General features: G+C 38.9%; 1 protein-coding gene and 1 pseudogene across 9 annotated transcripts in view; one reads left to right on the forward strand and one right to left on the reverse strand.

Annotated features, from left to right (window-relative positions):
- Positions 1–815: 815 nt before the first annotated feature.
- LOC102556133 (uncharacterized) overlaps positions 816–27,656 on the forward strand; it is a 194,309-nt gene continuing 167,468 nt past the window's right edge. For 7 of the 9 annotated variants that reach the window (XR_015639690.1, XR_015639699.1, XR_015639709.1 and 4 more), the window contains exon 1: positions 816–1,066. The gene's annotated coding sequence lies outside the window, so the exon portion shown is untranslated. The remainder of the gene's footprint in view (positions 1,067–27,656) is intronic. The other 2 variants (XR_015639700.1, XR_015639701.1) reach the window with 2 other exon arrangements.
- Positions 3,371–15,194, reverse strand: Rpsa-ps13 (ribosomal protein SA, pseudogene 13; annotated as a pseudogene).

Below are 27,656 nucleotides of genomic sequence, written 5' to 3' on the forward strand. Positions count from 1 at the left end.
TTTCTGTTTCTTTGGAAAGCTAAAGCCAGTTTCTTCTAAATGGAGGCTGGAAGCTTTTTGGCATTGGTGTATAGGGTTTCACTTCTTGGCTCAGTCTGAAAATATGCTAAATATTGTACTATGTCTGCCACTTCTAAGCATGAGTTAGGGATGGGTACTTTTTTTTTTTTACCTTGATGAATCTTATCCACCCAGAACTGTCTCCAATCTTGATACAGATTGGGAGGCATGCTATACATTTATTTAATAAAAAGTCAATCACCAGTGGGAAGTTGTCAGGCTGCCTGGGTCATCATTAGACAAAGATGATTTAGTCCTTGGAGGACAGCACTGAGCTTAACAGATATTGTTAATGCAAGGTCTCTTCCGCATCTTCCTTGAAAATAAAGATTTTTAAACATTGCCAGCTAATAGTACTGCTCTCGAGGATCTTGTTCAGGAGAAACACATGATTATTGAAATAGAGTTTGCTAAGGCCTGCTCTTCAGTTCATGACATCTCCATGAAGCCTGAAAATGGATAGTGTGCCAAGTTCCCACCAAGGAAGCTTCTGTCCAGGATCCTCATAGGTGATTTCATAGGAAGGACATTGACTTGAGGTCTTAACTAGGTCACTGAAAAAATAGTTTTAAGAAGTAGACATAACTGGATTCCATTCCACACTTGGTATCAAATTGAAGGATCTTGGATAACTAATACATCAGTGAACTTTATTGACCTCATTCACTCTCTGAATATAGGTTTGGAATATCCTGACAAACACATTGGCATTCTCCTCAGCAGAACTGGAACCTATGATGCATTCTGTAGATCCCATAACAACCAATCATCAACAAGGACCAGTCCTTATTGTAAGAGCTGTCATCTGTCCATAATTGACCATTTTACTAAAAAATAGATAACAGTTGACAATCCAATGCTATCTTCTTGGTATGCCAGAGGCAACAGGACTGTAATATGTGGACATTGATGGCTGTTGAGGTTCAAGGATGTGGATTGTTCTACCTGTGACTTGGCATCATTCCTGGCATCACAGAGGAGTGTGACTCTTCCAATCCATGGACAGGTAAAAAGAACTAACTCTTTCTCACCATGTCATCTGTGACTACATATCTTGAAGTCTGAAGGTATTGAATATCAGACTATCACTTTAAGTCCTGTTTGTAAGCAAAAATAAGATACTACTTCATTGATATACAATTCATGTACCTTAAATTACATTCACTTAAAGGATATAATATAGTGGCTTTTGATATCCACAGGTTTTTGTGTAAGTTATAACACACATACACACAAACATACACACACACAGAGTTATGTGTTATTCTTCATGCTTTTTGTTTGTTAAGACTTGCCTATTCTGAACAGTTAATAAAAATAAATCATATATAATAATGTTTATCATAATTGCCTTTTGTTTAGATGTTTACAGAGCATTATCTCACCTTTTATTTTTTATTAGATATATTTTTATTTAAATTTCAAATGTTATTCCCTTTACTGGTTTTCCCATACATAAGCCCCTATCCAATCCCCTTCCCCTTCTTCTATAAGGGTGTTCCCCTCCCCAACCACCCCCCTTCCTCCTCCCCATGAGGGGTGAGAAACCTTGGCAGGACCAAGAGCTTCTCTTTCCATTGGTGTCCAACAAGGCCATCCTCTACTACACATGCAGTTGGAGCCATGGGTCAGTCCATGTATAGTCTTTGGATAGTGGTTTAGTCCCTGGAAGCTCTGGTTGGTTGGCCTATTATGGCCATTGTTGTTCTTATGGGGTTGCAATCCCCTTCAGCTCTTTCAATCCCTTCTCTAATTCTTCCAAGGGGGACCCCATTCTCGGTTCAATGGTTTGCTGCTAGCATTCGCCTGTGTAATTGACATGCTCTGGCTGTGTGTCTCAGGAGACAGCTATATCAGGCTCCTGTCAGCATGCACTTCTTAGCTCCATCAATCTAATCTAGTTTTAGTGGCTGCATGTATATGGGCTGTACACCCATGTGGGGCAGACTCTGAATGGCCATTCCTTCAGTCTCTGCTCCAAACTTGGTTTCCATATGCCCTCCTATGAACATTTATGTTCCGCCTTTTAAGAAAGAGTGAAGCATCCACACTTTGGATGTCCTTCTTCTGGAGTTTCTTGTGGTCTGTGGATTGTATCTTGGGTAATTCAAGATTTTGGGCTAATATCCACTTATCAGTGAGTGCATACCATGTGTGTTTTTCTGTGATTCGTTTACCTCACTCAGGATGATATTTTCTAGTTCAATCCATTTGCCTATGAATTTCATGACGTCATTGTTTTTGATAGCTAGTAGTACTCCATTGTGTAGATATACCACATTTTCCATATCCATTCCTCTGTTGAAGAGCATCTGGGTTCTTTCCTGCTTCTGGCTGTTATAAATAAGGCTGCTGTGAACATAGTGGAGCATGTTTCTTTGTTGTATGTTGGGGCATCATTTGAGTATATGCCCAGGAGTGGTATAGCTCAGTCCTCAGGTAGTACTGTGTCCAATTTTCTGAGGAACCTCCAGAGTATTTTCCAGAGGGGTTGTAGCAGTGTGCAATCCCACTAACAATGGAGATGTGTTTCTCTTTCTCCACATCCTCGCCAGCATCTGTTGCCACCTGAGTTTTTGATTTTAGCCATTCTGACTGGTGTGAGGTGGAATCTTAGGGTTCTTTTGATTTGCATTTCTCTGATGACTAAGTATGTTGAACATTTCTTTAGGTACTTCTCAGCCATTCGAAATTCCTCAGCTGAAAATTCTTTGTTTAGCTCTGTACTCCATTTTTAATAGGCTTATAAGAGGCTGTAATAGGGTTATTTGGCTCTCTGGAATCTAACTTCTTGAGTTCTTTGTATATTTTGGATATTAGCCCTCCATTAGATGTAGGCATTGTAAAGATCTTTCATCTGTTATCTATCTGTCATTTGTCTATCTTTCATTTACCTATTTCTGTCATCTGTCTCTGTTTTTCTCTGTCACTGTCTGTCTCTGTATGTATGTGTATTTAGATTAAGACTCTTAATTATTGCTAACAAATATTCTATTATACAAATATACTTTGTTTTGTTCATCTATTCATTAGTCTGTGGACATTTGAGCTGCTGTAAAATTATGTGTTATAGAAAATTATGGTTGAAATTAGGTAATTTATTTTCTGTAAACTCACTCCTTTTTCGTTATGATTGTTTTGTTAACACTGGTTCTCTTGCTTTACTACTTGGATCTGCTAGTAAATTCCTGCAAAAGAAGGTAACAGAATTTTATTGGTTTTGAGTTTAGAATCAATTTATAAAAGTTGAACTTACAATGGTTAAATGAATATGTGAACTTCATTAATCATACAGTGTCCAGTTATTTGGTCAATTTTTTTCAGCTTTTAGGAACTTTATTTTCCTTCCACCTTTATTCCTTTCACTCAGGTGTCTGCAGAGCAGGTCAGGACCACTCAATGGTGGCTCCAACCCACTCAGTGGCCTCTGCTGACCAGTCCTCAGTGGCTGGCTGCGCACTCCAGTCTTCCATGGGGAACTGCTGGATGGGCACAGAGGGCACCATGTACACCCTCAGACCAGTCTGCCACCTTAGGTTGAGCAGCAGTGAACTCGGGAGCTGGTGCGGTCCATTCACCCTGGATTTCTTCCTTTGTCAAGGTCTTCTCAGCGGCAGCCTGCTCCTCCTTCTCAATCTCCTCAGTGTCTCTGTAGAAGTAAAGATCAGGCATAACCTCCCATGGGTGCTCACGGGAGATAGTTCCTCGCATGCGGATACTTCCCAGGCCAGCATCCACCACATCAGACCCAGTGAGTGAGCTCCCTTGTTGTGGCACAGGATGGCAATATCCACATAGCGCAGGGGAGAGTGTGTTAGAGCAATGGCGGGCAGGTTGACATAAGTGGCTTCTGTGAGGGGCTGATGGTCAGCCCGGGGATTTGTCACCACTAGAAGCCGTGGCTCCCTGAAGGGTGCTTGGATCTGGTTAGTGAAGGTCCCAGGTGTGAAGCAGCCAGCAATTGGAGTGGTTCCTGTAGCAGCAGCGAACTTCAGCACAGGTCTCTGGCCAGTGTTCCTGGAAGAGGTGAAGCTGACGTCACAGGGTTCTCAATGGCAACAATAGAGCGAGCAGCGGGCAACAGCTTCTCCCAGGTCCTCTTAAGGTGTATGGTGTAGATACCCTCACTTTTCCTTTTGTAGATGTACTGCTCCATCTAAAAGTCAAGGTTGGTGCCACCTAAGTGGGTTCCTGCAGCAAGGAATTTGAGGACATCCTCTTCCTTCACCTGCAGGGCGTCAAGGGTTATGGATCTTGAATAAGTTTCTCTTTTAAGTTACCGTGGGAACCAAAAACAGCGCCACCTATAGACCGGTCCCGGAGTAGCACAGAAATGCTATTTGGTCAATTATTATCCTGGACGTTTAAGTGAGGGTAGTTTCAGATGAGATTAACGTTAGGATTTGTAAGCTTAGTAAAATTCATTGTTTCACCAGTTGATTTTTTTTCTCATTTAGTTGAAAGTCGGAATAGAACTTCTTTGAAGTAAAAAAATTGGTTTCTTCTCCTTTCAGACTCATCCTGAGCTCTTCGTTCATTCCCTGGCCTGCTAGCTTCCTATGAGGAACTCGCTTCCTCAGTTCTGCTGGTTCCTCCGCTGTGAGATTCACAATAGAGCCATGGCATCTGCTGGCCTGTATTTCTATCTTCCTAAGTAAGCACTTGGAGACGTCTGCTGTCTCTAAAGTGTCTGAGCAATTACCAAGAACATCATCTTATACACATCCTAGTTAGTGGTTCTGTTTCCCTGGAGCAGCCTGAGGCATAGAGGCATCATAAATATAGTAGAATTTCTAGTCCATGGATATGGGATGTCTTTCTTTTTGAGATTTTACTCAGTGTCGTTATGCAAGTTTAATAGTCTTTGATGTAAAAGTCTGTACTCTGTTGGTCAAAGTTCTTTGTATTACACTCTTTTGACATTTTTACAACATGAATCATTTTATAATCTCATTTACAATTTCATGACCATTTGGCTCAATGCAAGGATATAACTGATCTTTGTGAATTAAACTTCTTTTTTTCATTCTTGGTTAACATACTTTATTACCTATTTTTTAAACAAGCAAACCATGTCACATATAGACAGAAGTAATTTAACTCCTGTCAGTCTGGATGTAGGTTTACTTTTATATCATAGGTGGCCCGAGTACTATGCTCAGGGTAATATTGTTCAGTGGTGAGGGCAGATCTTTAATTCTCCTTACCTTCATCCTCACAGGAAGACAGTCAATCCCTTGTTAATAAGTATATTGTTGGTTGAGAATTGTTTTTAGTTATTTTCCTCTCTCTCTCTCTCTCTCTCTCTCTCTCTCTCTCTCTCTCTCTGTGTGTGTGTGTGTGTGTGTGTGTGTGTGTGTGTGTGTACATGAGAGATCAGAGGTAGCAGAGCCCACTGGAACTGGGTTAAATGTGGTCATGAGACACACAATTAGTGCTCTGGGAACTTAACCTAGGGCTCTGCAAGAGCAGTATCTCTTAACCACTGACCCATCTCTCTACCCCAATCCTTTTTATAGAGTCAAGGACACAAGCAAACCCTTAGTGTGATCCTAACACAATTAAGCATATCAACACAAACCCTCACAATAAACTCTCACAAGCATGTCAAAGGGTGAACACTTTATTCTAACAGTTCCTGAAGTGTAGAGGATTGTAACTCAGCAACATGGCTACTCTGGCCAGCGATCACATCCAAAGACTGTCTGGGTCTATGTGATCTGGCTGGAATGGAAACAAATATTTAGTACACACCTTTAAGGTAAAATTAGTTTGCAGAAGAAAGCAGTCATGTTTTAAAGTAATGTCTAATTGAGGAGCAGACAAATTGATGAATCAGAGAAGAATTTGACAGAATGAGTCAAACATAGGCTATACCCAACTCTGAGGGGAAAAGCTATTTAAGAGCAGTGCAGGGAGAGGGAGTCAGCTGGGCGTCAGTGCGGCGGGTACAGCGCAGTGGAGTTGAGTTGAGTTCCGTAGTGAGTTTATGCCATTCAGTGCAGGCCAGTAGAGGCAGTTGAAGCCAAAGAATAAGAACAAGCCAGAAGATTAGAACAAACAGCCAGAGTTAGTTTGAGTCCAAGGAGAGCAATTCGGTGATAAACTGAGATGGAATTAGTAAGCTTGGAGAGAAGTTTAAGCCAGAAGAACTGAGTTGAACCAGAGAGCCAGAGTGCAGAAAAAGATAGAAAGGGTGAGCTTATTCAGCACTAATCCTCTGAAATAACAATTACATCTAGTGAATAAAAGTTACCTCTGCACTTTGCACTGTAGGCTTAACTCTCAGATGACTGTAGATTCCATCATGTTAATAAAACTATCGTAATAATGGTAAACATTTGTTTTGCTGAAATATATTGCTGAAATTATCTGTATATATATTTATATCATATGTTAGTCTAATATCTATGATCATATGTGTATATATGTGCATATATAGATATATGGACATTTGGAAATATAGATATATGTACATACATATACACATACACATATGCATACATACATATACGTTTTTTAACATCTAAATTACCCACATTTTAATATGTAGTAGCACATGGTATTCACTTAGGACCACATTTAACTATAAAATAGGAGTTTATGTTCTCTCTTCTGTAGTTGATTTTTTCCTTTAGTTTTCTCTTCTTTTTAGGATGAGAATATTTATGACTTTTATAAATGTTTGTAAAGAAGCACCATTTACAGTTCTCAACTTTGTCCATTGATTGTCTATTAATTTCTACTCTGTCTTACTTACTTTCTTTATTCTGCTTATTTAAGTGAACTGTGAAGTGCATCTTCTGCTTCCTTAGGTTTATGTTCTAGCTCATAAACGTTACTTTGCTATGTTTTCATTTCATTTGTCTCAAATTATTTTCTATTTCCCTTTATTATTCCACAGTCCACTAATTGTTTAAGATTGTGCCATTTAACATTCACGTGTTTTTAAATTCCCCAAATGCCCTGTTTTATTGATGTCTACTTTCAGTTTATTATGGTTGAAATATACACTTTTCATAATGTCAGTGCTCTTAAACAATTGAGAAGTATTTTTATCCTGCATATGCTCCAGCATCAAGGATTTATGTGATTTCAAGGTCTTATAGTGTTTGCATAATCATGGTTTTAAATATGCAATACTAATTTATTCAGAAAGCATCAATGCCTGGGTTAATATGAAGTTATTTCTTTTTTTTTATTAACTTGAGTATTTCTTATATACATTTCAAGTGTTATTCCCTTTCCCGGTTTCCGGGCAAACATCCCCCTCCCCCCTCCCTTTCCTTACGGGTGTTCCCCTCCCAACCCTCCCCCCATTGCCGCCCTCCCCCCATAGTCTAGTTCACTGGGGGTTCAGTCTTAGCAGGACCCAGGGCTTCCCCTTCCACTGGTGCTCTTACTAGGATATTCATTGCTACCTATGGGGTCAGAGTCCAGGGTCAGTCCATGTATAGTCTTTAGGTAGTGGCTTAGTCCCTGGAAGCTCCGGTTGCTTGACATTGTTGTACTTTTGGGGTCTCGAGCCCCTTCAAGCTCTTCCAGTTCTTTCTCTGATTCCTTCAACCGGGGCCTATTCTCAGTTCAGTGGTTTGCTGCTGGCATTCGCCTCTGTATTTGCTGTATTCTGGCTGTGTCTCTCAGGAGCGATCTACATCCGGTTCCTGTAGGCCTGCACTTCTTTGCTTCGTCCATCTTCTCTAATTGGGTGGCTGTATATGTATGGGTCATATGTGGGGCAGGCTCTGAATGGGTGTTCCTTCAGTCTCTGTTTTAATCTTTGCCTCTCCCTTCCCTGCCAAGGGTATTCTTTTTCCTCATTTAAAGAAGGAGTGAAGCATTCACATTTTGATCATCTGTCTTGAGTTTCGTTTGTTCTAGGGATCTAGGGTAATTCAAGCATTTGGGCTAATAGCCACTTATCAATGAGTGCATACCATGTATGTCTTTCTGTGAATGGGTTAGCTCATTCAGGATGATATTTTCCAGTTCCAACCATTTGCCTACAAATTTCATAAACTCGTTGTTTTTGATAGCTGAGTTATATTCCATTGTGTAGATGTACCACATTTTCTGAATCCATTCCTCTGTTGAAGGGCATCTGGGTTCTTTCCAGTTTCTGGCTATTATAAATAAGGCTGCGATGAACATAGTGGAGCACGTGTCTCTTTTGTATGTTGAGGAATCTTTTGGGTATATGCCCAAGAGAGGTATAGTTCGATCCTCAGGCAGTTCAATGTCCAATTTTCTGAGGAACCTCCGGACTGATTTCCAGAATGGTTGTACCAGTCTGCAATCCCACCAACAATGGAGGAGTGTTCCTCTTTCTCCGCATCCTCGCCAGCATCTGCTGTCACCTGAGTTTTTGATTTTAGCCATTCTCACTGGTGTGAGGTGAAATCTCAGGGTTGTTTTGATTTGCATTTCCCTTATGACTAAAGATGTTAAACATTTCTTTAGGTGTTTCTCGGCCATTCGGCATTCCTCAGCTGTGAATTCTTTGTTTAGCTCTGAACCCCATTTTTTAATAGGGTTATTTGTTTCCCTGCGGTCTAACTTCTTGAGTTCTTTGTATATTTTGGATATAAGGCCTCTATCTGTTGTAGGATTGGTAAAGATCTTTTCCCAATCTGTTGGTTGCCATTTTGTCCTAACCACAGTGTCCTTTGCCTTACAGGAGCTTTGCAGTTTTATGAGATCCCATTTGTCGATTCTTGATCTTAGAGCGTAAGCCATTGGTGTTTTGTTCAGGAAATTTTTTCCAGTGCCCATGTGTTCCAGATGCTTCCCTAGTTTTTCTTCTATTAGTTTGAGTGTGTCTGGTTTGATGTGGAGGTCCTTGATCCACTTGGACTTAAGCTTTGTACAGGGTGATAAGGATGGATCGATCTGCATTCTTCTACATGTTGCCCTCCAGTTGAACCAGCACCATTTGCTGAAAATGCTATCTTTTTTCCATTGGATGGTTTTGGCTCCTTTGTCAAAAATCAAGTGACCATAGGTGTGTGCGTTCATTTCTGGGTCTTCAATTCTATTCCATTGGTCTATCTGTCTGTCTCTGTACCAATACCATGCAGTTTTTATCACTATTGCTCTGTAATACTGCTTGAGTTCAGGGATAGTGATTCCCCCTGAAGTCCTTTTATTGTTGAGGATAGCTTTAGCTATCCTGGGTTTTTTGTTATTCCAGGTGAATTTGCAAATTGTTCTGTCTAACTCTTTGAAGAATTGGATTGGTATTTTGATGGGGATTGCACTGAATCTGTAGATTGCTTTTAGTAAAATGGCCATTTTTACTATATTAATCCTGCCAACCCATGAGCATGGGAGATCTTTCCATCTTCTGAGGTCTTCTTCAATTTCTTTCCTCAGTGTCTTGAAGTTCTTATTGTACAGATCTTTTACTTGCTTGGTTAAAGTCACACCAAGGTACTTTATACTATTTGGGTCTATTATGAAGGGTGTCGTTTCCCTAATTTCTTTCTCGGCTTGTTTCTCTTTTGTATAGAGGAAGGCAACTGATTTATTTGAGTTAATTTTATACCCAGCCACTTTGCTGAAGTTGTTTATCAGCTTTAGTATTTCTCTGGTGGAACTTTTGGGATCACTTAAATATACTATCATGTCGTCTGCAAATAGTGATATTTCGACCTCTTCTTTTCCGATCTGTATCCCCTTGATCTCCTTTTGTTGTCTGATTGCTCTGGCTGGAACTTCAAGAACTATATTGAATAATTAGGGAGAGAGTGGGCAGCATTGTCTAGTCCCTGATTTTAGTGGGATTGCTTCAAGTTTCTCTCCATTTAGTTTAATGTTAGCAACTGGTTTGCTGTATATGGCTTTTACTATGTTTAGGTATGGGCCTTGAATTCCTATTCTTTCCAGGACTTTTATCATGAAGGGGTGTTGAATTTTGTCAAATGCTTTCTCAGCATCTAATGAAATGATCATGTGGTTCTGTTCTTTCAGTTTGTTTATATGATGGATCACGTTGATGGTTTTCCGTATATTAAAACATCCCTGCATGCCTGGGATGAAGCCTACTTGATCATGGTGGATGATTGTTTTGATGTGCTCTTGAATTCGGTTTGCCAGAATTTTATTGAGTATTTTTGCGTCGATATTCATAAGGGAAATTGGTCTGAAGTTCTCTTTCTTTGTTGTGTCTTTGTGTGGTTTAGGTATAAGAGTAATTGTGGCTTCGTAGAAGGAATTCGGTAGTGATCCATCTGTTTCAATTTTGTGGAATAGTTTGGATAATATTGGTATGAGGTCTTCTATGAAGGTTTGATAGAATTCTGCACTAAACCCATCTGGACCTGGGCTCTTTTTGGTTGGGAGACCTTTAATGACTGCTTCTATTTCCTTAGGAGTTATGGGGTTGTTTAACTGGTTTATCTGTTCCTGATTTAACTTCCATACCTGGTATCTGTCTAGGAAATTGTACATTTCCTGAAGATTTTCAAGTTTTGTTGAATATAGGTTTTTATAGTAAGATCTGATGATTTTTTGAATTTCCTCTGAATCTGTAGTTATGTCTCCCTTTTCATTTCTGATTTTGTTAATTTGGACGCACTCTCTGTGTCCTCTCGTTAGTCTGGCTAAGGGTTTATCTATTTTGTTGATTTTCTCAAAGAACCAGCTTTTGGTTCTGTTGATTCTTTCTATGGTCCTTTTTGTTTCTACTTGGTTGATTTCAGCTCTGAGTTTGATTATTTCCTGCCTTCTGCTCCTCCTGGGTGTATTTGCTTCTTTTTGTTCTAGAGCTTTTAGGTGTGCTGTCAAGCTGCTGACATATGCTCTTTCCTGTTTCTTTCTGCAGGCACTCAGCGCTATGAGTTTTCCTCTTAGCACAGCTTTCATTGTGTCCCATAAGGTTGGGTATGTTGTACCTTCATTTTCATTAAATTCTAAAAAGTTTTTAATTTCTTTCTTTATTTCTTCCTTGACCGGGTTATCATTGAGTAGAGCATTGTTCAATTTCCACGTATATGTGGGCATTCTTCCCTTATTGTTATTGAAGACCAGTTTTAGGCCGTGGTGGTCCGATAGCACGCATGGGATTATTTCTATCTTTCTGTACCTGTTGAGGCCCGTTTTTTGACCAATTATATGGTCAATTTTGGAGAAAGTGCCATGAGGAGCTGAGAAGAAGGTATATCCTTTTGCTTTAGGATAGAATGTTCTATAAATATCTGTTAAGTCCATTTGGCTCATGACATCTCTTAGTCTGTCGACATCACTGTTTAATTTCTGTTTCCATGATCTGTCCATTGATGAGAGTGGGGTGTTGAAATCTCCCACTATTATTGTGTGAGGTGCAATGTGTGTTTTGAGCTTTAGTAAGGTTTCTTTTACGTATGTAGGTGCCCTTGTATTTCGGGCATAGATATTTAGGATTGAGAGTTCATCTTGGTGGATTTTTCCTTTGATGAATATGAAGTGTCCTTCCTTATCTTTTTTGATGACTTTTAGTTGGAAATTGATTTTATTTGATAATAGAATGGCTACTCCAGCTTGCTTCTTCTGACCATTTGCTTGGAAAGTTGTTTTCCAGCCTTTCACTCTGAGGTAGTGTCTGTCTTTGTCTCTGAGGTGTGTTTCCTGTAGGCAGCAGAATGCAGGGTCCTCGTTGCATATCCAGTTTATTAATCTATGTCTTTTTATTGGGGAGTTGAGGCCATTGATATTGAGAGATATTAAGGAATAGTGATTATTGCTTCCCGTTATATTCATATTTGGATGTGAGGTTATGTTTGTGTGCTTTCATTCTCTTTGTTTTGTTGCCAAGATGATTAGTTTCTTGCTTCTTCTAGGGTATAGCTTGCCTCCTTATGTTGGGCTTTACCATTTATTATCCTTTGTAGTGCTGGATTTGTAGAAAGATATTGTGTAAATTTGGTTTTGTCATGGAATATCTTGGTTTCTCCATCAATGTTAATTGAGAGTTTTGCTGGATACAGTAACCTGGGCTGGCATTTGTGTTCTTTAGGGTCTGTATGACATCAGTCCAGGATCTCCTGGCCTTCATAGTTTCTGGCGAGAAGTCTGGTGTGATTCTGATAGGTCTGCCTTTATATGCTACTTGACCTTTTTCCCTTACTGCTTTTAATATTCTTTCTTTATTTTGTGCGTTTGGTGTTTTGACTATTATGTGACGGGAGGTGTTTCTTTTCTGGTCCAATCTATTTGGAGTTCTGTAGGCTTCTTGTATATCTATGGGTATCTCTTTTTTTAGGTTAGGGAAGTTTTCTTCTATGATTTTGTTGAAGATATTTACTGGTCCTTTGAGCTGGGAGTCTTCACTCTCTTCTATACCTATTATCCTTAGGTTTGATCTTCTCATTGAGTCCTGGATTTCCTGTATATTTTGGACCAGTAGCTTTTTCCGCTTTACATTATCCTTGACAGTTGAGACAATGATTTCTATGGAATCTTCTGCTCCTGAGATTCTCTCTTCCATCTCTTGTATTCTGTTGGTGAAGCTTGTATCTACAGCTCCTTGTCTCTTCTTTTGGTTTTCTATATCCAGGGCTGTTTCCATGTGTTCTTTCTTGATTGCTTCTATTTCCATCCTCAATTCCTTCAACTGTTTGATTGTGTTTTCCTGGAATTCTTTCAGGGATTTTTGTGTCTCCTCTCTATGGGCTTCTGCTTGTTTATTTATGTTTTTCTGGAATTCTTTCAGGCATTTTTGCGATTCCTCTCTGTAGGCTTCTACTTGTTCTCTAAGGGAGTTCTTCATGTCTTTTTTGAAGTCCTCCAGCATCATGATCAAAAATGATTTTGAAACTAGATCTTGCTTTTCTGGTGTGTTTGGATATTCCATGTTTGTTTTGATGGGAGAATTGGGCTCCGATGGTGCCATGTAGTCTTGGTTTCTGTTGCTTGGGTTCCTGCGCTTGCCTCTCGCCATCAGATTATCTCTAGTTTTACTTTGTTCTGCTATTTCTGACAGTGGCTAGACTGTCCTATAAGCCTGTGTGTCAGGAGTGCTGTAGACCTGTTTTCCTCTCTTTCAGTCAGTTATGGGGACAGAGTGTTCTGCTTTTGGGCGTGTAGTTTTTCCTCTCTACAGGTCTTCAGCTGTTCCTGTGGGCCTGTGTCTTGAGTTCACCAGGCAGCTTTCTTGCAGCAGAAAAGTTGGTCTTACCTGTGGTCCTGAGGCTCAAGTTCGCTCGTGGGGTGCTGCCCATGGGCTCTCTGCAGCGGCAGCAACCAGGAAGACCTGTGCCGCCCCTTCCGGGAGCTTCAGTGCACCAGGGTTCCAGATGGTCTTTGGCTTTTTCCTCTGGCGTCCGAGATGTGTGTGCAGGGAGCAGTCTCTTCTGGTTTCCCAGGCTTGTCTGCCTCTCTGAAGGTTTAGCTCTCCCTCCCACGTGATTTGGGTGCAGAGAACTGTTTATCCGGTCTGTTTCTTTTAGGTTCTGGCGGTGTCTCAGGCAGGGGTCCTGCCGCTCCTGGGCCCTCCCCCACGGGAGCCCAGAGGCCTTATACAGTTTCCTCTTGGGCCAGGGATGTGGGCAGGGGTGAGCAGTGTTGGTGGTCTCTTCCGCTCTGCAACCTCAGGAGTGCCCACCTGACCAGGCGGTTGGGTCTCTCTCTCACCGGGTCTGGGAGCAGAGAGCTGCTGCGAGCCGGGATCCGCGGGTGTGGGACTCGAAGTTATTTCAAGAGGGATTAAAACAGGTAAGTTACTTTCATTCAATCAAGTGGTATGACCGTGGTAGATTGGTAAATGTGCATGATTAAAATTTATAATGAGAGCCAAACAGTACTTCTGTTAATAGGTGATTTTCATTGAATACATGGTTGAATCCACTCATACAGAAAACACAGTTTTGCTCTTTGGAGACCATTTGATGCATTAAACATCACAGTGTGAAAAATGGTTGATGTTGTTAGGGATATACCTGCATTTAAAAGGTGTTTACTAAACAATTATTAACTAGTTCACACAATGAAAGGGTATTTTGTGTTCTTAATATTCTTTCAATAATATAGAGATTGTATCTACTCTTTAAAAACCACACACATTGCTCATGTATTTTAATGCAGGAGGAGAAAAACACAGACATCAAAACCAGAAATGGGGAAATGCATTCCTTTATGCCTGTTTCTTTGGCTTAGCAATATGCTTTATCTAGACGTTCTTGGTAATTCTTTAGGTCCATTATCCACTGGTCAAGAGCCTGTTTGGGCTACATCTTCTTGCTGGCCTTTGTCACTTTCTTTGAATTTTATTTAAAGTACAGCTTTAAGTAAACTTTAAGATCAGTGTCAGTACCAGTACCTGAAAATTTGTTTCCTTGATGAAGCTTTTGTTGGTGTACAAAATCCTCTTGAGCATGCATCACCCTGCTTTTGAGAAATTCATCATCCGTTCTCTTTGCTTTGGTTCTCCTAGGTGAGAAGTAATTAAATATATTCTTTCTTAACATTGTTACCATTTCTTTTCTATGTTTTGTATTTATTAATGTCTTAATGTCCTCATATATTCTGGAATGAAGGGTTTTGATTTCTGTTGGGAATTAGTGCTAATGAGGACTGAGCCTTACATCTTGTTTTAAGTGTCTGGTTATTTTGTCAGGTAAGCTTTGCTCCTGTTCTGCTACAATTCTGCTGTCCTCAAGGCTACTTACATAATATTTATAATACCTTTAAGCAAAAGCTTTTGACAATTTTAAACTGTCCATTGTTTTGAGATACGGCTGAAAACTCTACTTTTTCTTCCTTCTACAGTTCTGAATCTTCACATGTTACATGTAAGCCTAGATTAATTTAAAGACATGTTTTTTTATTCTTTCACATTTCTAGATGGATTTTATGGTCAAGTTTCTGAAAAGTAGAAACCCTAGCTCTTTAGAATGTTTAAAACTTGGGAATACAACTTGCTGATGACCAGCATCATTACTGTCTTGGACGATTTTGCTTTTCTGTCTTCCTAAGCACACTGTCTCCAAGTCATTTGAATATTTCTATGTGTTTAATTGTTCAGTTATGTGAGCTGGCATGTTTTGGGTGATTTCTGTGGTTTCCATTATGTGAGCTAGTGCACTTTCGTTGATTTCTGTGGTTCCCTTGTTTTCCCTTGTTAACTGACATTACCTTCTCTTGGAGGGTGCTACAATCATGGTTAGGATTCAGAGAAAGGAAGAGGTTTAAATGAATTAGGATATATCACTCTGTCTTGCATGTAGCTTTTAAAGCATGCTACTGCCTTAGCCTGTGAGCTGCAACCAAGCTCCTGGCTTAGCTCCAGATGGGCTGCTGCCAGCACTGACCCAGCTTACCAGGGAGCTGCTGTGCTCTAGCCCCTCGCAGTTCCCTTTTTCCCATCCTGCTTAGCTCCGGGGTCTATGGCAATCAGCCCTAACCCTGCCTCTCTCTCTACCTGCCTTATGCTCCAGGAGTCGACCATTCCATCAGCCCACACCGGAGGCCCTAGAATCCGCAGATAAAGGACAGACAGACAGCTTTATTATTTCAGAATTTGCCAGCTAGCCATAACTGCTGGGCACAGAATCTTCTGCCTGGAAAGGCATGCCCTCATCAATTATTAGCTCCATTTCTCCTCCTGCAATAACTTACCCAGTGGCTTGTATCAGCTGGCCCCTGCCGAACTCCTTAGGCATTCTCTGGTAGCTAAGGCTGCTGGTTCTAGCTGCGCCTACATGTTACGTGATTGATACTTGATCCTCGTTCCAAAACCTGGCCACACACACACACACACACACACACACACACACACACACACAGACCCTGCCCTACTAAGACGCTCTTTCCTTTTGGGATATGGAAGTTCCCCCTGTCCCTTCCATTCACCAATTGGTTCCCAGCCTTCTTTATTAACAAATCAAGAAGCAATTAGGGAACCAGACCTTAGTATCGGCACCTCTTCCTCTGCAGACCTGGCGATAGGCAGTTGTTAATGCTTCTATATGATCCAGGGTCTTGTTATTCACATCCCACATAATACATCTTCCAAAACAACAATGGGAAATGGAGAGAACCCACATGTAATACTCTAAGCGAGTGTTTACCAAAGCAGTTTTTTTACAAGTTCCAAGAAGTTATTTTAGCCACAGAGTCTCAAGCTAGCTCTCGTATTTATAAAGAAAATTAATTCCCTTGGATCTCATCTTTTCATGCTGCTCCAAGATAAAGTTAGCCAACCACCTGTGATTCTGAGTATAATCATTGTTCATGCCACTTGTCATTGTCACAGTTCCCACTGATGATGCGATCACTAATTCAATGTGAGGAACCTGGTGCCAGAGTGACTAGTAAGGGCATAGCGGATTGTCAATCCTTTCTTGAAATATTAGCTGAATATTATTTAAACTTCAATCCTATTCTTGCTATTTTGTGTTTGGAATGAGAAAAAAGGACAATGTCAATATTCTACACGTCCATACTCTCTGTTGTTAATACACTTTCTTCTCAATACATGGACATTGGTCATTATTTTCATTCCATAAGCCTCACTAGCATATTTTCCTTCTGAATTGTCTATTACTATGCTGTCTTACTTTTGTGCAATTTCAAAAGTTAGTCAATAATTTAGTTACTAATTACCATGGTCAGACAGGATTTTAAACAAAAGCAGAATTAAAAGAAAAAAAGACAAAATGAGAAAGAACTTTGATTCTGATATGACTGAATTTGATTCCTCCAAATCGTACAATTGTAGAGTTTGCAATTACACACCAGCATGTTGCTCGAATATTCCAGTTGTCTTGTAACCGTATCACAAATACATGAAGAGCCACTCTAAGTAAATGCATGTTTGCTTCATGCGTGTGCATACAGCATACTTATGCACATGTACACAAGCACATGGTTAAGTATCAGCATAAACATATAAACGTATATGAAACACACACCCACACCCCCCCACACACACAAACACACACACACACACACACACACACACACACACAAAGAGTGAGAAAAGGACAGAGAAAGAGAAACAGAAAGAGTCTTTGGCAACAGATGAAAAGTCATTCTATAAAAAGGCTGTCTGCTAGAAGGTATATTATCTGCTCCCCCCCCAAAAAAAACAGGGTGGTACTTGAAATAAAAATTAAAAATGTTTGCTGTTTGAATGAGAAGAGAATATGAGAAGCATAATAGAGCAAATACACTGAAAGAATTAAATGGGTAAAATGAGGATTACAAAAAATGCAAGCGATCCGAAGAGCAGGCATATTTTAAAATGACTCAAATAAAATTCTTGATATAAAATTACCACTTTTGATGTGAAAACCCCACTGAATGTTAAATATCAGATTAAGTACATTTGAAAAGTGCGTTAGTGAAGCTGAAAGATGGATCTGAGGAAATTACCCACACACAGTACAAAAAAGAAAAGTGTGAGAGGTAACAGAGAAAGAAAGGCATGGGAACGTGTTTAAGAATCAACCCACCAAAGGCATGCAAACCTATTATGGAGAAAACTTGAACGTTTTACAGATATGGAAAAGGAAGGCTAACATTGATGGACAGATAAATCACGTAAGGGATGAAAGACTCTCTGAGTTAAAGATGCCTTTCTTTTGCAAATGCAAAGAAACATTAAAATGTCTTTTTCACAGAGCTACAGAAAGTGAGTTAAATTCTGACGGATGAGTACATTTGTGGGAACCATCAGGGAAATTTTAGAGGAAAATATGGGGGGAGGGAGGCAAATGAAAGAGACTGGAGATAGATAGTAAATACGGCACAAGACTGGTAACTTGAAGCAAACAGTGCTGACATGGTGATCAAAGAAATTTTCAGGAGGAGTGAGGAATAAAGATCATGATGCAGCCTTTCATGGGAGTCTGGTGTATAACAAGCCACTACTTAAATCGGGGAAAAATGATGGAAGTGTTGGAAAATTATTTCTTTTATTCTCAGTTGTAATCATTTAGGCATGGGGCTCTACCACATCTGCTATAACAATCCATTTAGTAGCTGCAGAAGAAAAGCAGCCTGGGACAATGGGCATACATGTATAAGCCATGTTCTAATAAAACTTTATTTATAAAGCCAGAAGCTACCCCATAGGCTACAACTTGGAAATTTCTGCTCTGTTAAATTATATTGCTTGGGGAAATCAGGACACCAGATCCCTATTCTCATGCTGTGTATAGAATGAAATGACATCAACATAAAAATGTACCCAAAATATAAATGAAAAACTTTAGATTCATAGGGAGAAAATTCTAGAAGAATATTAATGTAGATCAAAATTTCTAAAGAAGCAACAGATGACACGAAACAGTATTTATTTGACATTGTAGTGGTTTGACTATATTTGGCCCATGGAAAGTGGCACTGTGAGGGTTGGCCTTTTTCAGGGAAGTGTATAATATGGGGATGGGCTTTGGGTTCCTATGCTTAAGCTTTGCCTAGGGCGGAAAGACCCACGCCCCTTGTGGTTGCCTGCAGAAGACAAAGACAGTCTCCTGTTTCTGCCTTTGGGTCCGGATGCAGAACACGTGGCTCCTCCAGCACCTCGTCAGCCTGCCACACTTCCCACCTTGATAATGCACTGAACCTCTGGAGCTATAGGCCAGCACCAGTTAAATGTTTGCCTTTAGAAGACTTACCCTAGTCAGGGTGTGTGTTCACAGTAATGGAAACCATAGCTAAGACAAGGCATCAAATGTTAAACGTCTGGGAACGCCAAAACACAGTTCATGAGCTACACTGAAAAGGAAGTTGCTGTTTTGAAGGTAACATCTACCACATACACAACCAGCCCAAGATTATAGGACACATACTCATTGAATATTTAAACGAGCAAATAAAGCCAACTTGAGAGGAAAGTCAAATGACTAATATCCATATGTAAACATTTCTAGTTTTAGTAATTGAGTAAATATAGTTTAGAACATAGGGTATGTGCATTCATTTTTGTGCCGAGATTACAAGCATGTGCTACTACACTGATATTTTTTCCTTGGATGCTTTAAATCCAAACTCAGGTCTTTGTGCCTGTCCAGCAAGCACTTGAGCAGCTGAGTCATCTTGCCAGCTTCCTGTGATACGATTTTATAATCTTTAATATTAAAGCTATGAGGAACGAAAGCCATATATTGCCACGCTAAGTGTAAGGGCCTGCAGCCATTTTAGAATGCAGCTTGACAATATTCAGTAATATTGAAGTTGTTCATATACTGAAATACATTACTTTCTAGTACATATCCTGAAGAAACTCATACATATATGCATATGAAGTCAAACAAGCATAAAACTGTGTCAGTGCTCAAAACATTAAATATACTCCAAAAATAATCCATAGAGGGATAGCAAAGCTTTCAGTGTTAAGGAACATATATATATATATGCATAATTATGTATTAAATATTTATATATAATTTTGTGTTTATAACACAGGGTACAAACTTTTTGCATCCTTGAAAAACAAAACTTTGATGTAACAATGAAGTGTAATATGAACCTAGTATAGTAAAATAAGGAGAACAGAGAAATATGTATCAGCTTCGCTGAAAAGTTAAGCACAATATTTTAAGAGAATTGATGTCTCTTGAACAAGAAAGAAAGGAATGTGCCAGGTGAGATGGTGTACTGCTGTAATATCACAAATTCAAGACGCATAAGCATGACATTGGAAATGCTGAGGATGGTCTAGGCTACATATTGTGACCTTATCAAGGGAGAGAGAGATAAAAAAGGGAAGGAGAAAAAAATAAATGTAAAGTTATAATAAGTATATATAATGATTTTTGTCTTTAATGAATGATGTTATGCAATTTTAATACTGATAGGCTCCATGGGCATCTTTGTTATTTCTATATTTTCTTAAAGCTTGTATAAGTTGGTCACTCTTTAAATATGATAAAGAAGAAATATTTACAGATGTATCTACATGCACATATATATATATATACAAAATATGTATGTACATATATGCAAACATGTGAGCACAGCCATACAAATGCAGAAAGAGTATGAATAGGAGAAATATATAGCATTATTCAAAGGCAGAAAATGAAAAGGAAATAGAAGAATTGCAAATAGAATATTTTCAAGTTTGTACATATTCCATATGACTGAAAATACTACAGGGTAATAGTTCATGTAGAATGTTGTTAAGCAAAAGAGAGGTCCAATAGAGGATTTTAAATAGAAGTAGGAAATGAGATCGTCACAAGTTTTATTTTAAAATATCCTGGAAGTCTTTCTGATCATTGTGAGTCAACCATTTTGGGAACTATTTCCTTAGTCCTGAGGAAAGACAATAGCAGCTGGTAATGATTTGGGCTATGATAGCAATAAGACTCGATGATAAATTAGGAGGACAAAATTAACATCTCTGAGAATTTAGCATGTGATGTGTCATGCCAGTAGTCAAGAGGTAATAGGAGAAGATGATGACCGCAAGTTCAGTTTGGATGTGTGTTGTAGAATGGCCATACCAAATGCATGCACACACACACACATTGGGAGCCATGTTGCCTTGCTTGCCCACTGGAGGTCATGATTATAGACTAAGAGAAGAAACTATGTTCTTCCAAGGATGGGATTCTCATATGTCTTTGACTTTTCCTCTACTGGCATGGAGATGGCACGTTAAGTAGAGGAAGAGGGCTCCTGTAACACTGAATTTATAATTGAAGACATTTCTGTGCTGGGTACCCTGTCTTGGAATCTAAGTCATCTACATGGCAATGAAGAACAGATCTGAAGGGATATTCTGGCAAGTGTGTCTTCCTGAAGATTTTTAAAAGCAAAATGAACACAGTGTGTCTTTATGTACATTTTTCTGTTCTCTGGAAGGAGTTCCTGGAGGGCAAGAGTCTGATATTTGCCCCCAAATATCTTCATAATTCATAGTCATAAGTAAGTAACAATTTGGCCAACTAGGCTTTCTCTAGAAAGACAAATAGTGTAAGTACTAAAATTAAAATTTCTCAAGCAAAAGTATGTGATTTTGAATCTCTTTTTTACTTCATTGGAACTCTCTGACCACAGGGAATTGCAAAGTGTTTGATTATACTGTTAAATATGTAAAAACAGTAACTTATTTACACAGTAACTGAAGGAAATATGTGGTCTATCGCCAAGAGGGCACTTAATGCCTCTCTTCTAAGTAGAAATGACAGGGGTTCCCAAATGTTAGGAAACTGGTGTCCTCCACAGTTGAAAACATCAACAGTCAATGTTCTTCTTACAACCCTTACTTAGCATATGGCTGTGTTTTCTTGATATAAATAACTCATTTTCTCCTCAAAGATTTTATTTTTAATTTATTATTATTGTGATTTGTGGGTTTCAAGCAAGATGGGACAAAGAAATTTGTAAATAGAAAAAACTTTTCCATCTGAAACCCCAAGACATATATCAACCTGAAAAGCATTTAATCACATATTATTGCCGCTAAGATTCACATTAATTTCCTTAGTTCAGTTTCTATTGTTCTTCCTGGGATGATAGTGTGTCTTCATCTTGCAAGTCCCGGTCTTCTATTTTATATTTCTAAATTTTGCCTTTTGAAAATGGAATTTTGTTGTGATTTATATAACTCATAATTTTTATTTGTCTTTGTTTCATCTTGCAAAAGAGTAACATGTCCAATCATGTCATTCTCTTATAGTATCATTATACTATAAGAACTCATTACATTTAATGAGTTCTCATGGAATACTTCTTCACATATATGTCACACTGGTCAGTAATTACCAAAAAAAAAAAAAAAAAAAAAGACCAGATTCCCTTCTACGATTACATGTTCATCTTTCTTCCCATGAGATAGTCATACTTTGAATTATCTAATAATGATCTATATGTACTTCCATAATACTGATACTTATGCACTTGCCCTAATTTACAACTGTTTTTTTTTTTCCTTTTCAAACACTTCTCTACTCCTCCCATTTCCTGCACACCTCTCTTCCACTCTGGATCCACCCTCTTCATGTCTTTCACTTAAAATCAAGTATCTATGAGAGAGTGAGAAAATAAAATAAATTAAACTAAGATAAAACAAATGGAAACAACTGGAGTAGAACAAAAATTAACAGACGGAAAAGAGCCGAAGATACACCAGAAGCAGATCTAGATGAAGAGCTTCACTTGCCAGCACAGTGAGGGATCCTATACAAGCACAAAACTGATATGACATATACACAAACACGTAGAGTAAAAACAATTAAATAAAAATAAAGATAATATTAAAAAATCTCTAACATGACATTATGGTGCAAGAAGATCAAAAGATGCCATTGTGTTTGTTTTATGTTGGTCGTCTACTGCTGAGTCAGCAGTCGACCTGGGAGAATAGTTTCCCTAGGGAGACACCCTTGGGGTAATTTTTCATTTGCAAGTGCTTATTGGTTAGGAATGACTTTTGGCTTAGGGATAGGGTTGCATTGTCCACTTCTCCTTTTAGATTTAAGGTCCCATCTGGTGTAGAGAATGCATGCTGCCTCAGTCTCCGGAGTTCATATGTGCCTTCTTCCAGCTGGTAACATGAGCTTACTTCCTCGGTGTCCTCTCCTGCCTAATTCTTCCATTCTTTCAGTCTCCTCTTCAGCAGGGTTCTCTGAAACCTAAGGGATTTGATGGAGATACCCAACTCAGGGATGAATATTCCAGTCTCTCACTCTATTGTCTGTCTGTGGGTCTATGTATTTGTTCCCATTTTACAAGGGAAAAGCTCCTCTGATGATGGCTAAGAAAGGCACTGAGATATGCGTATAGTGCAATGTCATTAGGAGTCATTTCATAGCTATGTTCTTTTAATAGAACAGTGTCATTTGCTTTTCTCCTAGGTCCCTAGGCTATCTCCTCTCCAGTTTTGGTGACCCATTAAGTTTCAGGTACTGGTTGCATCTTATGATATGGGATTTAAATAAAATCAGATATTAGTTACTCCCACAAGCATTTTGCCACCATTACACTACCCGATCTCCCCGTCAGGATACCATTGCACATAGAAAGTTTCATAGCTGGCTTGGGGTTTACATTTCACACTTGGTAGTATGCAGAGGACCTTCCAGCACCAAGAACACTAGCTAGTGGGGATGAAGGTTGCAGGTAGGCAACAGATCAATTTGTTAGTGTTCAGTGAGTATTGCTGTCAGCAATTGGGCCTTGCTGTTAATTTGTGGAGAGCAACCTATATAGCTTTTACAACAGCCTGAGTTGTTCGAAGGTCTCCATGGAAACCCTTTAGACAACAAATTATTTATGAGATATAGCAAGTTGGGTCTCTGTCTCCCTTGTTGTTTGCCAGTTTTATCTAAATTGCCATATATATATTATATAATTATACAATTATATTAATATATAATTATACATTATAATTATATATATATAATTTTAAGAGCTTATATTAAGTTTCCCTAAGACTCCTCAAATGTCCTGTAATTTTAGGTGGTCATTTGTATTCTCTCACTTGTCCTCCTTCCCCCTCCCTCTCCATTTAATTCCTCTGGTGTTAATTTTTAATATAGAATTTACAAACACACAGATACATATGGTTTGATGAGTTTTTAGCTTCATCTATGCTCCTGTAGAGTGGTTAAATTGCAGGTTATGTTACTTTGCTTATCATTATTCATTTGCTATGGAAGGATAGACATTAACATATACACAGGTGAAGCTATTGTGAATGGCTTTGTTATAGGATGCTTATTAAATTCATAATTTAGTTTATTAGAAGAAGTAAAAACAGAACGCTTAGAAGGTAGGTTATAAACTTTTCCTACTTGTTAGCTAATAACTACGCATGTTCCATAAAATAATCCTGGAACTTTATACTCACTCATATTCATAAAAGCCCTATTCTTCACAATCCTATTCCACATGAGATCTGGTTTTTCCAAATCTACTGGGGATGTGGTATCTACTCCTCCATAAATGTTTTATCACAGTCTGTGACAGTTAACTGGCATTGTCATCTCGTGTAGAAGAAAGTATAGGAGGTAAATGAACTTACTTTGTGTATCTGTGGATGGGCATGCCCAAATGATTAGATCAGAATGGCCCTATTGCGGGTTCATCTCTGATGTAAGGATCATATAATGGCAATATTAGGAAATCTTGATCTTCAGGAGGAAGCAGGATTCTAGGGTAAATTTGGGGTGTCTATGTCTTGTTCTGGGTTCATTGTTTATGCCTCATGTTCTCTTATGTTTGTGCTCCACTCTCAGCTTCATGTCTTCCATGAGAAGAACTATTAGTTTTGTTGCAAGCTCGTGCCAAGAAGATGTTCTGCTCTAGTACATGATGTACAGCAAGCATAGGGACAAAAACTCTCTGAAACTGTAACAAAAAATAGATCTTTTAGTTGTCCTCAGATATATTTAGCATCATGATTTAGAAGACTAACTGGTCACTGTGGTATTTTTTAATTTAATTTATTTACTTGTTCACTTTACATCCCACTCCCTGCCCCCTCTTATCCCCTCCCATAGTCCTTCCCCCATCCTGAGTAGTTGGGGGGGCCCAGGGTATCCCACCGACCCTGGCACTGTGAGGCTAGGTGCTTCTTCTTCTTCTGAGGCCAGTAAAGGAAGCCCAGTTAGATGAACATATCCCACATACAGGCAACAGCTTTTGGGATAGTCCCCACTCCAGTTGTTTGGGATCCACATGAACACCAAGCTGCACATCTCCTACATGTGTGGGAGACCTAGATCCAATCTATGTTCTTTAGTTGGTGGTTCAGACTCTGAGACCTACAAGGGTCCAGGTTAATTGTTCTTCCAGTGGAGTTACTATCCCCTGCAGGACTTACAATCCTTCCTATTCTTCTGTAAGAATACCCAAGCCCCATCCATTTGAATAGTATTCTAATTGTACTAATAGTACTCCAATTGAATAGTGTTCTATTGTGTATCTGTCTGAGTCAGCTGCTATGTGAAGCCTCTCAGAAGACAACTTGCTCCTGTCTGAAAATATAGCAGAGTAACATTAATAGTGTTAGTGGCTGGTGCTTGCCCACATGGTTCTCAATTTGGGCTGGTTACTGGTAGGCCATTTCCTCAGTTCTGCTCTATTCTCTGTTCCTGCATTTCTTGTAGACAGAATAAATTTTGGGTTGAAAGTTTTGTGGGTAGGTTGGTGACACTATCACTCTACCAGAGTTACTGCCTGGCTACCGGAGGTGACTTCTTCAGGTAGTGAGTCACAGCTAAGGTCACCCCATTGATTCTTGGGGGCCTCTCTTATCTCAGTCTCTGTCTCATTCTGGAGATGCCCCCAATTCCTCACCCACATAAGTTGCATTCATTTTCATGTCCATCAAGCCATCTCTCCTATCTTTCACAAAACCTGATCTGAATGTCCCCATTCTCCTAACACATCCCCCCTCTCTCACAATTCTCTGCCTCCCAGTTCACTCCCTCCACCTGCCCCATATGTTTATTTACCATTCTAAGAGAGATTCAAACTTTCTCACTTCGGCCTTCTGCTTGTTTAGTTTCTTTGGATCTGTGGAGGGCAATATTCCTGAATTTTATTGCTAATATCCACTTATAAGAGAGTGCATAACATGTATGTCCTTTTGAGACTGGGTTACCTCACCAAAAATGATATTCACAAATTCCATTAATCTGCCTGCAAAATTCATGCCTTTATTTTCAATAGTTGAGTAGTATTCTATTGTGTCATTGGACCACATTTTTGTTGTTCATTCTTCCGTTTAGGGACATCTAAGTTGTTTCCAGTTTCTTACAATTACAAACAAAATTGCTAGGAACCTAGTTGAGAAAGTGTTTTTGTGGGATATTCAGCCCCTTTGGGGTATGTGCTCAGGATAATTGCCTTGGTCATAGTGTCTGTTCACAGCAGTAAAACCCTAAGATACTTTGTTCCACATCCCTGCAAACATGTCCTATCTCTTGAGTTTTTGAAATTACACATTCTGATAGGTATAAGATAGAATCTCAAACATATTTTTTTTATCATTTCCCTGATGACTAAAGACTTTGAAAAATTTTTTAAATATTTCTCAGCCATTCAAGATTCTTCTGTTGAGGCTTCTCTTTAGTTCTGTAATCCACTTTTTAATTGGGTATTTTGGACTATTAGTGTCTAATGTCATTTTTTTTAAGTTTTGGATATTAACCTTTTTTCAGATGTACGATTTGTGAAAATCCTTTTCAAGTCTGTAGTCTATTTGTCCTATTAACAATGTCCATTGCCTTTTAGAAGTTTTGCAGTATTATGGGGACCCATTGATCTTCAAACCCGAACCACTGATGTTATGTTCAGGAAACTGTCTCCTGTACCAATGAGATCAATGTTATATCCTACTTCTTCATCTGTTAGATTTAGTTCATCAAATTTTAGTTGATTGGTCCATTTGGACTTGAGTTTTGAGCAGGGTGATAAATATGGATCTATTTTCATTGTTCTACATATAAACATCCAGATAGCCCAGCATCATTTGTTGAAGATCCTTTCCTCTTTTTTTTATTGTATGGTTTTGGATTCTTTGTCGAAATTCAAGTGTCCCTAATGAGTTTGTCTTTGATTTGATTCCATTGATCAACATGTCTCCTGCTGTCTAAATACCATGCAGTTTTCATCACTATTGCTCTGTAGTATAGCCTGAGGTCAGGGATATTGATTCCACCCAAAGTTCTTTTATTATTTAGGATTGTTTTGTCTATCTGGATTTTTCATATTTCCATATGAAGCTGAGAATTGCTCTTTCAAGTTCTATAAAAGTTGTGTTGGTATTTTGATGGCTCCTGCATTGAATCTGTAGATTGCTTTTTGTGAGATGGCCATTTTTTATATGTTAATCATACCTCCCATAGGCATGATGATCTTTCCATCTTCTGATATCTTCTTCAATTTCTTTCCTCAGAGATTTGAAGTTCCTATCATACAGATTTTTCACTTGCTTGGTTAGAGTCACCCCAAAATGTTTTATATTATTCATGACTATTGTAAGGTGTTTTTTCGCTAATATCTTTTTTTGGCCCATTTGTCATTTATAGAAAGGAAGGCTGGTGGTTACTTTAGGTTCATTTTGTATTCAGCCACTTTGCTGAAAGTGTTTACCAGTTAGGGGGAGATCTCAGGTAGAATGTTTATATTTCCTGCTATATCATCTGCAAATAGCAATACTCTAACATCTTCCTTTCCAATTTTTATCCATTTGATCTCCTTTAGTTGTCTTATTGCTCCGTCTAGAACTTCAAGTACTATACAGAATAGATAGGAAGAGACTGGGCAGCCTTGTCTTATCCCTGATTTTAGTGGAAATGTTTTAAGTTTCTCTCCATTTAGTTTGATGTTGGGTATTGGCTTGCTGTATATTACTTTGGTTATAATTAGGTATGTGCCCTTTGTCCCTGATTCATCTACTTTAACATGGAGTGGTATTGATTCTTATCAGTATAAATGAGATAATCATTTGACTTTTCTGTTGGATTATGTTGATTCATTTTCTTATAGTGAGCCATCCCTGCATCACTGGACGAAACCAACATGATCTTGACAGATGATGGCTTTGCTGTGTTCCTTCATTCAGTTTGTGAGTATTTAACTGATTATTTTTGCATTAATGTTCATAGGAGAAATTGGCCTGAAATGATCTTTTTTTTTCATTGAGTCTTTGTGTAGTT

Source organism: Rattus norvegicus, chromosome 16 (assembly GCF_021556685.1).
Source record: "Rattus norvegicus strain SHRSP/BbbUtx chromosome 16, alternate assembly SHRSP_T2T, whole genome shotgun sequence".
Lineage (NCBI taxonomy): Eukaryota > Metazoa > Chordata > Mammalia > Rodentia > Muridae > Rattus > Rattus norvegicus.